Here is a 14,805-nt window from a genome sequence, read left to right as displayed (position 1 = left end):
CATTTTCAAAGTTCAAACTTCAGTAAAGGTACTTTGAATATGAAGCCACTTTGCAATAATTCTGATAACTGAATTAGTGGCCCTTTTAAAATATGGGCAGCATGTTACATATATTTTTATGTGACAAGATACTGAAGATTTTTTGTACTTCAGCACCCTGCACTGGGTTTTACTAAAATGACAGATTGTTCCTTCCAAAATGAAGCTGCCTTTTTCTCAGCTCCAGTGGTTGATTTCTTGCAATCTGTTTAAATGAGTAGTTTCTGCTGTTTATTCTAAAATGCAGATAAATGGCTTTCAGCACATGGTTTATAGTGGAATATTTCTCAAAGACAGTCAAGATTATCAGCTGGAGTCTTCATGCCATAACTAATGATCTCTCTGCTTATGTCTATCTGCTGGAGAGAAGGCATCAAACTTAGAGGCTTGAGCCTAGCACAATTGGAGTGGGGTAGATGGTTGGTCTAGTACCTATTAGAATGATTCCTTTCTTCCTCACTACTCAGAAGCAGGGAGGGAAATCTTGTCCGTGGTTTCCATATGCACAAAGCTGCCATGTTAAGTAAGCTAGTAGGATATACAATTTGGAGGAAGTAACTGCAGAGATATACTCCATTCCAGATTGCCTAGTTAGCAACTAATGCTATTTTAATACTTCTTAGGTCAATTAATATGAGGATAGAAAAGGAGACACTTTATGTCACTACCAAAGAGTTATTATAGTTTTAATGATCAAAGTAAATGTTTTCTCTCTTATAAAAGACAGAAGGAAAGTAAATAGATTCAGTTGTGAACTTATCGCTTATTAAGGGGTCTATCTGACACAAAAACAACTGTCCCAAACAAACCACTTCTGTTCTTTTAAACCAGCAAGCCCAACTTGCATAGGAGAGCTGATAGGCTTTACCAACCTCTTTTAATTTTGCTGATTTTTGTATGCATAGGCACATATGTAAGGGAGTGTACAGGTACATGGGGATATGTGTGGAGGCCAGAGAACAATCTTGGCTATCATTCCTCAGGTGCCTTGCATTATGAGACTGTCTTTCATTGTCTTGGAGCTGCACAGGTAGGGTGACTGGTCAGCGAGCCTTAGGAATCAGATGCCCCCAGCACTCAGGTTCAAACGTACACCATCATTATTGGTTTCATTCTTGCCTTTTCTTTTTTTGATGAGGGTCCTGGGGGACTAAACTCAGGTCCCCATTCTTGCCAGGCAAGCACTCTCTTGAATGGATCATTGCTCCAGTCCTGTTCTGCTGGATTTTTAAAAAAATTTTTTTTCTTTATTATTATGTGTTTTAAATTTTATACATCAGCCATGGGTTCCCCTGTCCTCTCCCCTCCCGCACCCACCCCCACCTTTCCCCTAGCCCCTCCCCTCCATTCCCATGTCCTCCAGGATCAAGGCACCCCTGGGGATTTATTTAAACCTGGTAGATTCAGTACAGGCAGGTCCTGTCACCTCCTTCCAGATTGAGCAAAGTGTCCATGTGTAAGCCCAAGGTTTCAAACAGCCAGCTCATGCACTAAGGACAGATCCTGGTCCCACAGCCTGGGTGCCTCCCAAACAGATCAAGCTATTCAATGGTCTCACTTATCCAGAGGGCCTGATCCAGCTGGGGGCTCCACAGCCTTTGGTTCATAATTCATGTGCTTCCATTCGTTTGGCTATTTGTCCCTGTGCTTTTTGCAATCTTGGATTCAACAATTCACGCTCTTGCAGACCCTCCTCTTTCTCAACAGTTGGACACCTGGAGCTCCATCTGGGGCCTGGCTGAGGATCTCTGCATCCACTTCCATCAGTTATTGGATGAGAGTTCCAAGACAACTATTAGGGTGTTTAGTCAGCCTGATCTGACCTAGTCTGGTGATCTGCTGAATTTTTACAGAGTACAGTTGCAGGTAAATAGAAGGACTGGTGCTTGATAGCTGAAATACACAGTAAGACATTTTTTCAAGAATTTTGCTCCATCACATGGTTTTGTGGCTGTGGAAGAGCATCTGACTGGAGTGGTGGCTGAAGGCAGCCAGTCATTTGTTCCCGTATTAGATTCATGATAGTTTGGAAGCACCTACTTCTGTTATTCATGTAAAGTATGCTAAGTGTGTATTTCCTATCTTCTTTCTTCATATGAAGATTGAGATATATATATATTTACCAATATATTCAGGGTGAAACAATACAACATATAAGTTATCCGCTTTAGGTTGGTGTGAGTCAAAATACACAAAAGTTTATGAAAGGCAATTATTTTTCAGCTCACAGTCAATCATTTTGGTTTTTTGGGTGGTTTAGGTATTATAATAACCCACATATTGATAATTTTGAAAAGAAGGAAGGAAACGTCTTTAATTTAGAGCAGGATGTGTGAGACTACTATTCACATAAATGGAAGTATGGGGACTGAATAAAAAGTTAATAAAAGCCATGTATGGTTAACTCATTCCTATAATTCCAGCATTTAAAGAGTCTGAAGCAGGAGGATTGTTGGCTTTAGAGTCAGTCTTGACTACACAGTATGTTTCAAGCCAGCTTAGACTGCAACGTGAAGTCTTGCCTCTAAAAAGAAAATAATATGTGAAGAAAGGAAATGGAAAGAAATTCAGGGAGACTTTCAAAGACTAAACCACTGAGGCATTGAGGGTTACACAGTCAAGCAAAGCAAAACAAAAATGAAATGACTTTGGAAAATGTTTTGAAAACCAAAATTATTTTTATCAAAAGAAGGGCAGCTTGAGCAGCATCAGGCCAGAACGTCCCAGTGTGTTCCTTACACAGATTTAAGATAGCATAATGTTTATAATAACATAACTTCACTTAAGATCATCCCTAAGTGCTTCTGCTTAGAAGGCAGCACAATTGTTGCTTGGCAATCTTCTTCCCACAAATCAAGGTGGTGGTGGTGGGCATAGTTTTTGAACCTCTTTAATAGCCAATTTGGTATAATTGGGGACAGTTGGTGTTTTGTTTCCCTCTGAAATTATCAAGCTATGTATTCTAGTCTTATACATCCATAACATTATTCTTATTTTACTTTGTACATTCAGCATGGATATGTGGGAAAAGTAAGGAGAAAACTAACATTTGCATCACGTGTCTTCCTTCAGAGTTGCTTGGGAATTCTGATGCAGTATTTTAATAGTGCTATCTGCATGTAAGAAAAAAAACCACTGAGACTTCTCTAGTGATGATGATGACAAAGACTGTTCTTGGGGACACAGGAATAATTTCCACCTTATCATTCTTCTATAAACATGCTATGTAGACACATAGATCTTTTCTCAATAAAAATAAGTTATGTCTGACAGCAAAATTAGTTTCTAAACAAACCCAAAATAACAAAAAATTCATTATATATATACACACACAAACACATATATATATATACACATATATATGTATATATAGAAATATATATATATATATATATATATATATATATATATTATTTACATTTTGGAATTGATATAATTTTCTTCAGGCTTTTATTGTTCCTACAATATTTTTTTAAGTCCTCTGCTATTAGGAAAAGATATATGGTTTTTAGACTAAGTCTTAAGCTGTTAAGTATGGCACAGAAATTATCCTCAGAAACATGCTGTGGCGTCTGTGCAGAATATAAAAGAATACCATGAAAGTTTTGGTGTGAGGGAATATAACCAGGACAAAAGAAAAATAACAGAATTGGGGACAGGTACACCACTTTCTAGTTGGATCTTAAGGCTTTGTGAGTGAAGTGAGTGGCCATCTCTTCTTCATCTCTTCACGTCTGTAGTACTTTGTTATGGGTTGTGCATGATAGATCCTTCTGAATGGATTTGGCTTTTCTAGCATTCCTGGGATGTTGACAGTATTTTATTCTGGCTTTCTCACACCTTTATATATCAGTAGGGTAATTAAATCTGAAATATAATTTTTATACCCCAAACCTCCAATGGATCAAACCAAATGATACACTACATTTGATTTTTCAAAAGACAGAAACAATGGCGATTGCTCGGTCTTCAGTTTTCCCAGCAGCATGAAAGGTTTAGTTAGAATTACAGAAGGGACCCATAAAGGTACACCTTGTGGCCCTCTAGCTATGTTTAAATGACAAATTTCAAATTATTTTCTGACTTTCATAAAGCCAGAGAAAGCGTTTAACTATCTGGGAATCTGCAAAATGAGGCATAATAGTATCCTGTGGTCATTGTCTTTCTTTCTTTCATTTTTATTTTATTTTTTTTATTCATGAGTTTTCCTTTTTTACCTTTCCACTGTCATATGCTGTGGATCCTGAACATAGCTCAATGCCTGACTGGAGTAATCTTCCTGGCCAGCTCATAATCAAAGGGAGGACTGAGGGAGACAGCTGAGCTGCATTAGGCAACCACAGATGGAGACACATTTCTTGACTGCTGAATAACACTTCACAGGTGCAGGATTAGTGGTACCCACGGTGTTGGGCTTTTTAGTGGGAACCCTAGTAATTCTGTGCTTCCTTTTCATGTCTCTCAGCCCAGGAAACTTGGCAACCATGTATCAAGCATACAGAAATCGAAAGTGAGTAGAGAGAGAAGTTTTCTATCTCACAGCTTCTTGCATCCTTCTCCAAGAAATGTAAACAAGATCCACAAAGGCAGTCCTGGCACATGCCCATGCATGAACACACACACACACACACACACACACACACACACACACACACACACACACACACACACTGTTTTGAACTTTTTCTTTCTTGGCATAGAAGGTAGAATGGAACATTTCAGAGAACTCAAAAATCTGATGGACAAAATCCAAATGATAAGAGAGAACAGTTTAACTGCTCTGCCCTGGCAGTGTATAGCTTATTCTACTTTATGACAGTTGAATATACATACATTATCTCAACTTTCATATTGAGATATGGCCTGACACTACCATTAGCCTCGCATTATCCAAAGTATTTAAAGTCAACTGTTATGGCTATGTAACATCCTTTTGGCATCATTTATTTATGCTTTTGACATTCTAACTTCTTTTTACCGGTATGGCATTCAACTCTCAATTTATAGAATATAAACGTCAGAATTACATTCTTACATGTCTCTCATTCTTTCTCCCCCACCTCCCCCTATACAGCCAAGACTGACCTTGAACACCTCACACCTCCTTCTCTTGCCCCTACCTCCTGAGGGCTGGGATTATAGGCATCGGCTACAGTGACCATTCATATCTGATGCTAGGCTTTCATCAATGCCAGACAAGTCCTCTACCAACTGAGCTACATTCCCAGCTGCCTTCAAATGAGGTTCTAAAAGACAAAGTTTAGTAGCATGAATATAATGACTTAGATATTATCGCAAATAAAGGTTTTGAAAAACTAATAATCAATTTTTTATCTAAATGGTTATAATTTATCTTAATAAGAAAATGTATACCTTTGGAAAAACAAAAGCAAGTGTTTTTTAGTAATTTACACCACTATTGGTTTGGTTTCTAGAAAAATTTTCTATAAGGTATAATATGTAAGTAAAAAACAAAAAACAACAAAGCTTTATGCATAGCCATTCAGATTCTAAGCTGTTTAGTTTACAGAGTTTTCTTGAGACTCTATCATGCACTTTGAATATTCTAATTTTATTTCATCGTAAATAAACTGCTGAATGCACTGGTAATGATTATAGTTAATAGTTAACTATTAGTTTATCTATATACATACATGTACCAGTTTTATGATATATTTGTTTAGATATGTGAATTATTAATATATTTCCATTTTTTGGTCAATATGCACTGTAACTAAGGTGTCCTTTAGGAATTATCCAATTAAGGATTAGAACTTAAAGATCTTAAATACTTTCTTGGGGGTTTGTTTGTATGGAGAAAATATATATCTGGTGTAAGGCAGGCAAGCATCTTATTTTTCTGGCTCATTGTTATACTGTGTGTGTGTGTGTGTGTGTGTGTGTGTAACCTATTCAAACTGGTGTTATATATGAAGATGTCCTGGGCATTTTTGGCAGCACTACAGTGTAAGACCTGGTACAGTGGCAGGTCGAACATCCACCTTGATAGCCTTAGAATTCTGAGAAGCAGAGCACTGATGGAAACATGCAGAACCACAGCTCCTGGATGGAAATTCACCCAGATCTAGCTAATTCCTTGGCATGATCGTCAGAGAGGCCATGGTTCAGTTTCTTTTCCAACACTGTTGACCTGAGTTGACATATTAAATATTTTAAAATACAGAGACAAGTAAAGCATTTTATCTTAGTAATTGTGCTACTGCATACATATGGAGTCAGCATGATGTTTAATGTCTGTAAACATCATGGTGGCTTCCTGGCTGTCTCTTTTCCTCATTGTGTTGAAGATTTTATCAAAATGCTTATAACTAATTTATGTTCTGAAATATTTTGCATAATGATTTATTGAAATCAACATTTTGATTGAATTTCTGTAAATTTTAGAGCACTGTAAAGCCCAGAGAAAGTCCTGGCTACTGTTTAAACTTCATAAGAGGGATGCTAAAATACCTTTACGTTCTTTTGCACCTTCTATGCTAACTTGGGGTCATAATTCTGCATTGGTTACATGCAAAACAAGTAAGTGCAAATGGAGGTTGACATTGATTGAATATTTAATCTTTTTATGATTTACTTAAATTATAATCTGACATCACAAAATAGTGACCAGAGCTTTATTTTTTTTTCAGTTGTATTGGGGTTTTTAAGTGATAAATAATCCAACACAACCTGAGTGGTGTGGTAATGTGGGTATGCACTTATGAGGAAAGCCACTATTGTCAAGGAATAGGGATGTGCACAGGTACTTAATGATAATAGCCCTATTTTATAATGCCAGCACATCCCTTTAAGCTCTAGCCAATGAATACTGCCATTTGCTACATTCTTCAAAGAGGCTCAGTTAGTCACTAAGGCCAATTAGTTAAGGAGGTTGCTGAGAGGGGTGATCCCACTTGTCAGGCTCCATTGGTCAGTAACCACATCTGTCACTTGACAGCATCCCAGGAACCAACATCTTCCCATTTGACTCTGGGTCTTTAGAAGAAAGCTTCTAGATTTTTCCATCATTCAATTTTCCTCATCATTTTGGAACCAAAATTCCATTTTGTCATTTTCCTGAATTTTAGACAAATAACCATTCGAAAAAATAAACAGGTATTTAAATCGCTGACTCAAAAGAAAATGGAAATTTATTGACATCATTATCATTAAATATATGAATGGAAATGAGAAGGATTATTTTCAAATTCCAATGATTCAGTCCTTTAACTTTTTCTTCCATTTACTCCTTTACCCAAACTTTTGATTTCCACTTCTCTTCTTGCTCCTGCCTGCCCTCTAGTGCAGACCTTGTAGAATAGTGAAGTCAGTCAGCATTTCAAGACCTGAACAAGGATAGCAGACATTCTGATGTAGGAGGGAGAATTTCACAGATTTGAACCCCTAGTCAGAGAACTACAGGTAACTAATGAGTGCTGAGATGTTCTTTTAATGAAACATCTGATATTTGGGATGTGTTTTCATTATTCCTATTGTGTTCATCTGAATATTCATATATTTAATCCTGTGTTTCTTATTTCAGTATTATTACCATTGCTAACAAAATGTTTACATTTTAAATATAATGATTATTCTTTGAATATGCACCTAATCAATTGCCCTTTTCAAGAATTAGCTGATATATACTGTTTTGTTTATGGCCCCAAATGCCTGTCTTCAATCTGTGAGACTGGATTTTGCTTGAGTTTAGTGTAATATGATCAATATGGAACTAACCCTTCTATAAACCCCTTCCCACAATTATAATGTTAGAGCCAGGCAGTTTCTAACTGACCATTCTGCACCGCTGTGGATGGCTGTTCAGAGGCCCCGCACCCTTTCTTGGCCACACTTAGCATGTGAGGGGTCTAGCAGTCTGTTCATTGTATTGATGCTTCCTTTACACACTGTATCTGCACTCTTCCAAGCAGATTATCAGTATTGCTTTCTGGTTTATACTCAGTTTGTCCTTTCTTTTCTGGTGACTATGAACTGTGATATAATGATTTTCAGTCCGTGAGAATTAACTATATAGAGAATAATAAATAGCAGCTACATACTTATGTATAAATGACTTCCTTGCCCTCATGATTTTGACAGAAACAAAAACTTCTCCCCGGTTCGGTCAGATTGTCAGTTTACCATTTGTTTATTGGTAAATCTAATTAGAAGGAGTCATTTTCTCATCTCACTTCTTTGGTTTACTTGGTTCACATTGTGTAAAAACTGCCTTGTATGTTTGCTCAGAATGCTTGACTGCTAAGAAGTATTTATTATCTCTATTATGAGCTAGTGATAGTGATATATCTCTTGGTCTTATGAATGTCTTTCTGTTTAAAAATAGCCTGCATTCTGTCAGCATAAATATTAAAAGCAATAATTTTTCTTCATCATCTTTATGTGAGGGCTAACTTTTACTTGATTTTTCCAGTGTTTCCAAGCCAACTTTTGATCAAAAAGGGTGCTTGGAGTTACTAGACTTGTATATTTGTCCTTAGTAAACTGAAGTAGTTAACCTAAGACTGTTTGTAAAATACTACACGCTGAGTTTTTATTATACAAGGTACTCAAGGACAGAATTGTGTGAGGTCTAAGGGTCTTTCTTTCTTTCTTTTTTTTTCTTTAATTCTGGAATATTTGCTTCTGTATAACAAGATACCTTTGGAGTGGCACCTAGGTCTAAATGTATAATTAACTTTTGCTTCATATGCACACTGTGCAAATGCCTGACAATAAATTTATGAAATATTTTAAAATAATTTTACATGAAAGTTTATAGATATTGAATTATGTGAAAGCATTTAAACATTGAAAAGATTTGGGGTTTGAAGAGGTTTTAGATTTGGGGTTTTCAGGAATGTTTGACCTGAAACAAATAGATTGTTGATAATCAACAGGATAGAATTCAGTATGTTTATTTTCCAAAAATTTTGGAGAACATGCACATAAGCACACAAAAGTGTTGTCACTAACTGGGAATGGCTGGCCCATGCCTGTAGTCTCTGAACTCAGGAGGCTGAGTGAGGAGTTTTACAAGCTAAAGACAATTTTGTCTACAGAGTGAATTCAAGGCTAGCTTGGGCTATATAATGAGGCATTATCTTGAAAGAAAAGAAAGAAAAAATGAAGCAAAGCATGGTATTAAAACATTAGTGGGGGTTGAGGATTTAGCTCAGTGGTAGAGTGTTTGCCTAGCAAGCACAAGGCCCTGGGTTCAATCCTCAGCTCCAAAAACAAAACAGAAAACAAAAACAAACAAACAAACAAAACATTAGTGCACTTAGTGTCACTGCCAAGAAGGCATTTGCAGTGTCTCAACAGTGACTCCCAGAAGTGAAGATGGGCGAGGAAACATGATCTTGAATATGAAGTTTTTGGTTTGATTTTCATTGGTGTTTCTCATTCCATATCAAGATGTGAAACAAATTCTTTCCTCTTTTGAACAGAAAAGCAATTTGCAAATTCATTTAAATACTTCTTAACTATTATCAGTTCTGATTTGGTACTCCATAGGTATGTTCAGATGTAGAAACAGATGTTATAGCCCATTTGGATGCAAACAGAAAATTTCATGACATAAAATTATTCCTTCAGAGATAATCTTCAACAAGTAAGATATTTTATACATTTCAAGTATATTTATATAATGATGTGAGGCCATCATGTCTCCCATATACTTGTTTTAATACAGTGTAGAGATTCTTATATTTTAAATAGTATTTTTAAGTTCTTTCTCATTTGTATATATGTGTACAGATATATGAGTGTATACATAATAAAAATAAAACAATAAAAATGGAAATATGAATAAAAAGAATGGTACAAATTTTGGGTGAAAAGTATACAAAATGCAAAGATCAACATGTGGGCAAAATATAAATCAAACGTGAAGGCATTAAAAGGTTGTGTAATATTCAAGGCATCAATAAAGTGATTTCTATGCACCTTTCTCAAAACAATCTATTGGAAGAGCTAGTCAATCGACATTAGGTCTAAATAAAGGAATAAGCCATTGCAAACTTCAGGGAAGTTAAGGCATTCCCCATAATGTAAGTTAGAAAGATGAGATGTAATACCTCATTAAAGTCAGGTCACAAGACCATGAGACAGAGATCTTCATGATGGCCTATTAACAGACTGACTCATGCATTTTCCATTTGTGCTGATTGAAAGTTTGAAAGTGAATATGTGATAGAAACATGAGACAGTATGGGAATTGATATTTCTACTCATATTTGAGCATGTGTGTAGATTGTGGGAGTGAAGGTGGAGAGAAAGGATACAATGGTCTTTTCCATTATGGAAAGCCCAAAGGCAGGAGCTACTGGTACAAACTTAATTTCGTGATATTGAGGGAATTTTTAAAAGAAGGAATGAAAAGATGCATACATGTCATTGCTACTGGAGAGAAAGAACTTGAAAACACTATTTAAAACAAAAGTTATCTTTATACTGCATTAAAACAAGTATGTGGGAGACATGGATGGCCTCACATCATTATGTACATACACTTGAAATATATAAAATTTCTGATTTGCTGCAGATTATCTCTGAAGGAATAATTTTATATCATCAAATTTTCTGTTTGCATCCAAATAATTCAAGAACAGGAGCATGTAGGGGTTGTAGGCTTTAGGTAGACACCACCTCAACTTCTCCATGTTCTCTGAATTTTTTGTGGGTATTGTCCTCAGCAGTGTGGCCTTCCTGTCAGTTTGTGGAGAGCAATCTCTAGTCATGCAACCACATGGGTCCTTTGAGGATTCCCATGGGACCCCTTTAGCCAACAAGTCACTTAGATGTACCCCAGTCCCAGCACTGGAAGCTTCACTTGGTGACAAGAGATGGCCAGTTGGGGCTTGATCTCTCCCATTACTGGATGTTCTCATTTATATCACCTTCATATATGTATATATTTTGTAGGAAACTTCTTCTGTATTAGGTTTCTATACTGCCCCTCAAAATCCTTAATTTTTTCTGCCTGTCCTTATGCCATCCCTGGGTGAGTAGTCCTGGGTGTTATAAGAAAGCAGGCTGAGCATGTCATGAGGAACAAGCCAGGAAGCAGCATTCCTTTGTGGACTCTGCATCAGTTTCTGCTTCCAAGTTCCTGTTCTGACTTCTCTGGATAGAGTTATAAACTTAACTGAAAGATGAAATACTTCCCCCTGACCCCCCCCCCCCAATGCCTTTTAATCATCAGCAATAGAAACTCTTAACTAGTACAGGGTCTGTACTTTTGTGGTGATAATTGTGTTCCCAAAATATTGTGCACCCTAATAAACTTATCTGGGGTCAGAGACAGAACAGCCACTAGATATAGAGGTCAGAAAATGGTGGTACACATGCCTTTAATCCTATCACTTGGGAGGCAGAGATCCATCTGGATCTCTGTGAGTTCAAAGCCACACTGGAAACAGCCAGGCATGGTGACTCACACCTTTAATCTCAGGAAGTGATGTCAGAAAGCAGAAAGGTATATAAGGTGTAAGGACCAGGAACTAGAGCCTAGTTAAACTTTTAGGCTTTTGAGCAGCAGTTCAGCTGAGATTCCTTCTGGATGAGGACTCAGAGGCTTCCGGTCTGAGGAAACAGGATCAGATGAAGAATTGGCAAGGTGAGGTGGCTGTGGCTTGTTCTGCTTGCTTCTCTGATCTTCCATCACTCACCCTAATACCTGGCCCTGGGTTTGATTTTATTAATAGAACTTTTAAGATTCATGCTACATTTTAAAAAATATATTTCATGTGTAAGAGTGTTTTATCTACATTTATATATATGCATGTACCAATATATTCCTACAATTGGGTGTTAGCTACCATGTAGGCACTGTGAATTGAACCAGGGTCTTATGTAAAACAGCAAGCATTCTGAACCCCTGAGCCATCCCTCCAGCGCTATGAGTCTTATTCTTATACTCATGTATTTTCAAACTGAAGCTCATGATATCCAGTACATGATTTACTGATTTGATGATCCACTGTTTTCTCAAGTCTCCTGTGTTCATTTTCTCATGACAATATCCACATCATCCCTGAGCCTTTTCTTTGCTGTGTATGTCTCTTTGTATAGCTTTTCTCATACTTACGTTTGAGCTGATCTTCTGAGATTTTCATCAATGGAGTCATATATTTGGAGCTCCTCACTTATGATGCCCCTTTCACAACCATGCTCTTTTGTATGTGTTTTTAAACAAGCTAAGAGTATTGATAACAGTTGTTTTTATAGTTCCTTGCCTTTATACATGAATCTGCTTCTTCCTAGTTGTTTTTTTCTGTGTATTTGTTTTGTCTTCGTCCTCAATGTTTGAGGTTCTCCTCAGATACCTCCTGGCCCTGAACTCGTGACTCATGCATGGGAGTATGGCATACTGAAAGAACTGACTGGAAGCTTCCAGATATGAGTTTTCACTAATATCCTTCCTTCTCTATGGGATAAAGGGGAGGAGAGCTGTTTTGCTCTTTCTTTACCGTTGGCTTTGCTCTTGACCTGCTTAAATTCCCCAGTGAATTAGGCAAATCCTGGTGGGGAAAGAGGACAGGAAGGATTCAGTGTCCACTGTATATTGGAACTAGTACTCCTGCCCTCTTTGTGCTTTGTTTTTTAAGTACCTGACTTATAGGGGAGAAAAGGAAAAGAAAATGTTTAGTACTGTAAGCACAGGATTTATGCTCCCAGTCTCCTTCAGCAGTGGGAGAGGGTGGTTACTAGACTGGAGGGCATCTGCATAATAAATGAATATTTATTGTTTTGTTTTTAAATTTTTAAGAAAAAGGGTCTGCTATGGGAGGAAGCAGGAAGTAATATTTTTGCATCCTCTTTTTCATCATGTTGTCCCTAGAGGCAACTTAGGTCATCAAGTTAATATCATTTAAGCCAGATTTACAAAGAATGAATTTACTAGGACAGGGTGATATGTGGTCATAGCTACATGGACTGTTTTAAACAGGTATCCACATTCTTGTGTAAATAGACTCTTAGCAAATGGCTTGCAAGACGAGGTGTTAAGAGAAACTGTTTAATTTCACTGTACTTCAGAATTCAGCTTGCAGGCAAGTCCTCTATCATACAGAAGAGTGTGGACATGCTGAAATCTAGTATATGGGTGGATTAAGTAAGCGCTGGCCAGCAAGCCCTGGGAGTCTTCCTAACTCTGTCGCCCCCTCACCAAGATAATAGGCACACTAGTGACCACCTTTTTAATATAGGTGCTTGGGATCAAATTTAGGTGCTCACGCACTTTGATGACTCAGCCATCTTCCCAGACCACCTGCTTTGACATGATTTAATGATTTTTACACAGATTATTCACTAAAATTTGACTAATTAGTGTAAAATATAAGAAGGTTATCACAGATATTTTTCCTAAATTCCCCATTTTCTGATTCAACTCATGCATAAAAAAATACAACAAATGTACTCTGTATAATATGTTGCCATATTACATTTATTGTTTTTGATATGTAACATTAGTTTTTTTTTAACCGAACAATCTATAATTCAGTATTTTGTTGAAATGTGGTACAATTACAGTCCACACAGATGTGGTTTGAGGGTACTTTTCTAATTGGACATGGTAAGAAGATCATTTCCTCAGTGACATGGTATGTAAGAGCTCTGATCACAGTGCCTGAAGCAGAGCAGATACTAACTAATGCATGCTCTTTTCATGAGACATACATACACCAGTCCCTTGAGATAAGATACAGGTATTTATAATCATGATTTTAAGAATAATAAAACATGTTGCAGAGTATTATGAAGTTATCCAAGGCAACTACATGGAAGATAGGAATACCTGCTATTAAACCCAGAAAATCTGCCCCTAAGAGATCATTCCTGTGTAGATTGTGTATCTCATCAGACATGGTAGAAGAGTCTCTGTAATAATGTAAGCACTTTCATATGTAAAAGCTGACAGAGAGGAGATATATGGTTTGAGATATGTGGTTTGAGATATGTGGTTTGAGATATGTGGTTTCTGATTTTTTTTTTATTTTCTGTACATGCTTTGCATATTAAATGTGGACAAGTGCACTGGTTAGTTTTTGTTAACTTGGCACAAACTGTCACTAGGAAAGAGAGAACCTAAATTGTGGAATTGTCTACTTCAGCTTGTCCTGTGAACATGTCTGTGGAACATATTCTTAATTGATAATTGATGTAAGAGGTACTGGACCACTGTGGAAGTTTCTGTCCCTGTGCAGGTGGGCCTGGGCTGTGGAAAAAAAAAAGTAGCTAAACAGGCCAGAGGAAGAAAGCAGAAACCATCATTGCTCCATAGATACTGTTTGAGTTTCTGCTTCCAGGTTGCGATTCCTAGAGTTATAAGGTGAATTTATCCCTTTCCTCTCCAAGTTTATTTTGGTCAGTGTTTTATTCCAACTAGAGAAAGCAATTTAATACAATGATATGCCTCAGATCAACCTTGTGATATAAAAAAATAGTGCAAGGTTTCAGACAATCTGGATTTTAAATGCTGGCTACATTATTTGACTGTGTGCAGATTAATTAGTTAAAATTCAAGATTTGAGTTTATTATCTAAAAATGAGACTGACATTATTCATCCTTAATATTAATATTAATAATTAAGAACAATCTCTGCAGTACTGTTTCATTGAAATCTTTTTACTCAACTAAATACAATTATTCTAATTTAATGGATAAAATTGTATTCTGAAAGTATTATTTTTATTTATTACTCTCTATGAGACATAAGTAGATATCCTATGAAATATAAATAGACTCTTATGAAAACATCAAAA

The 14,805-nt window shown here is 36.8% G+C and overlaps 1 protein-coding gene across 6 annotated transcripts in view; it reads left to right on the top strand.

Moving 5' to 3' along the window:
• Bmpr1b (bone morphogenetic protein receptor type 1B) overlaps positions 1-14,805 on the top strand; it is a 237,793-nt gene that overhangs the window by 174,786 nt on the left and 48,202 nt on the right. The window lies entirely within an intron of this gene.

The sequence above is a fragment of the Onychomys torridus genome, chromosome 6 (genome assembly GCF_903995425.1).
Source record: "Onychomys torridus chromosome 6, mOncTor1.1, whole genome shotgun sequence".
NCBI classification, from domain to species: Eukaryota; Metazoa; Chordata; class Mammalia; order Rodentia; family Cricetidae; genus Onychomys; species Onychomys torridus.
Note: the sequence above shows the minus strand (reverse complement) of the source record. Positions and strands in the feature narration are given on the sequence as shown.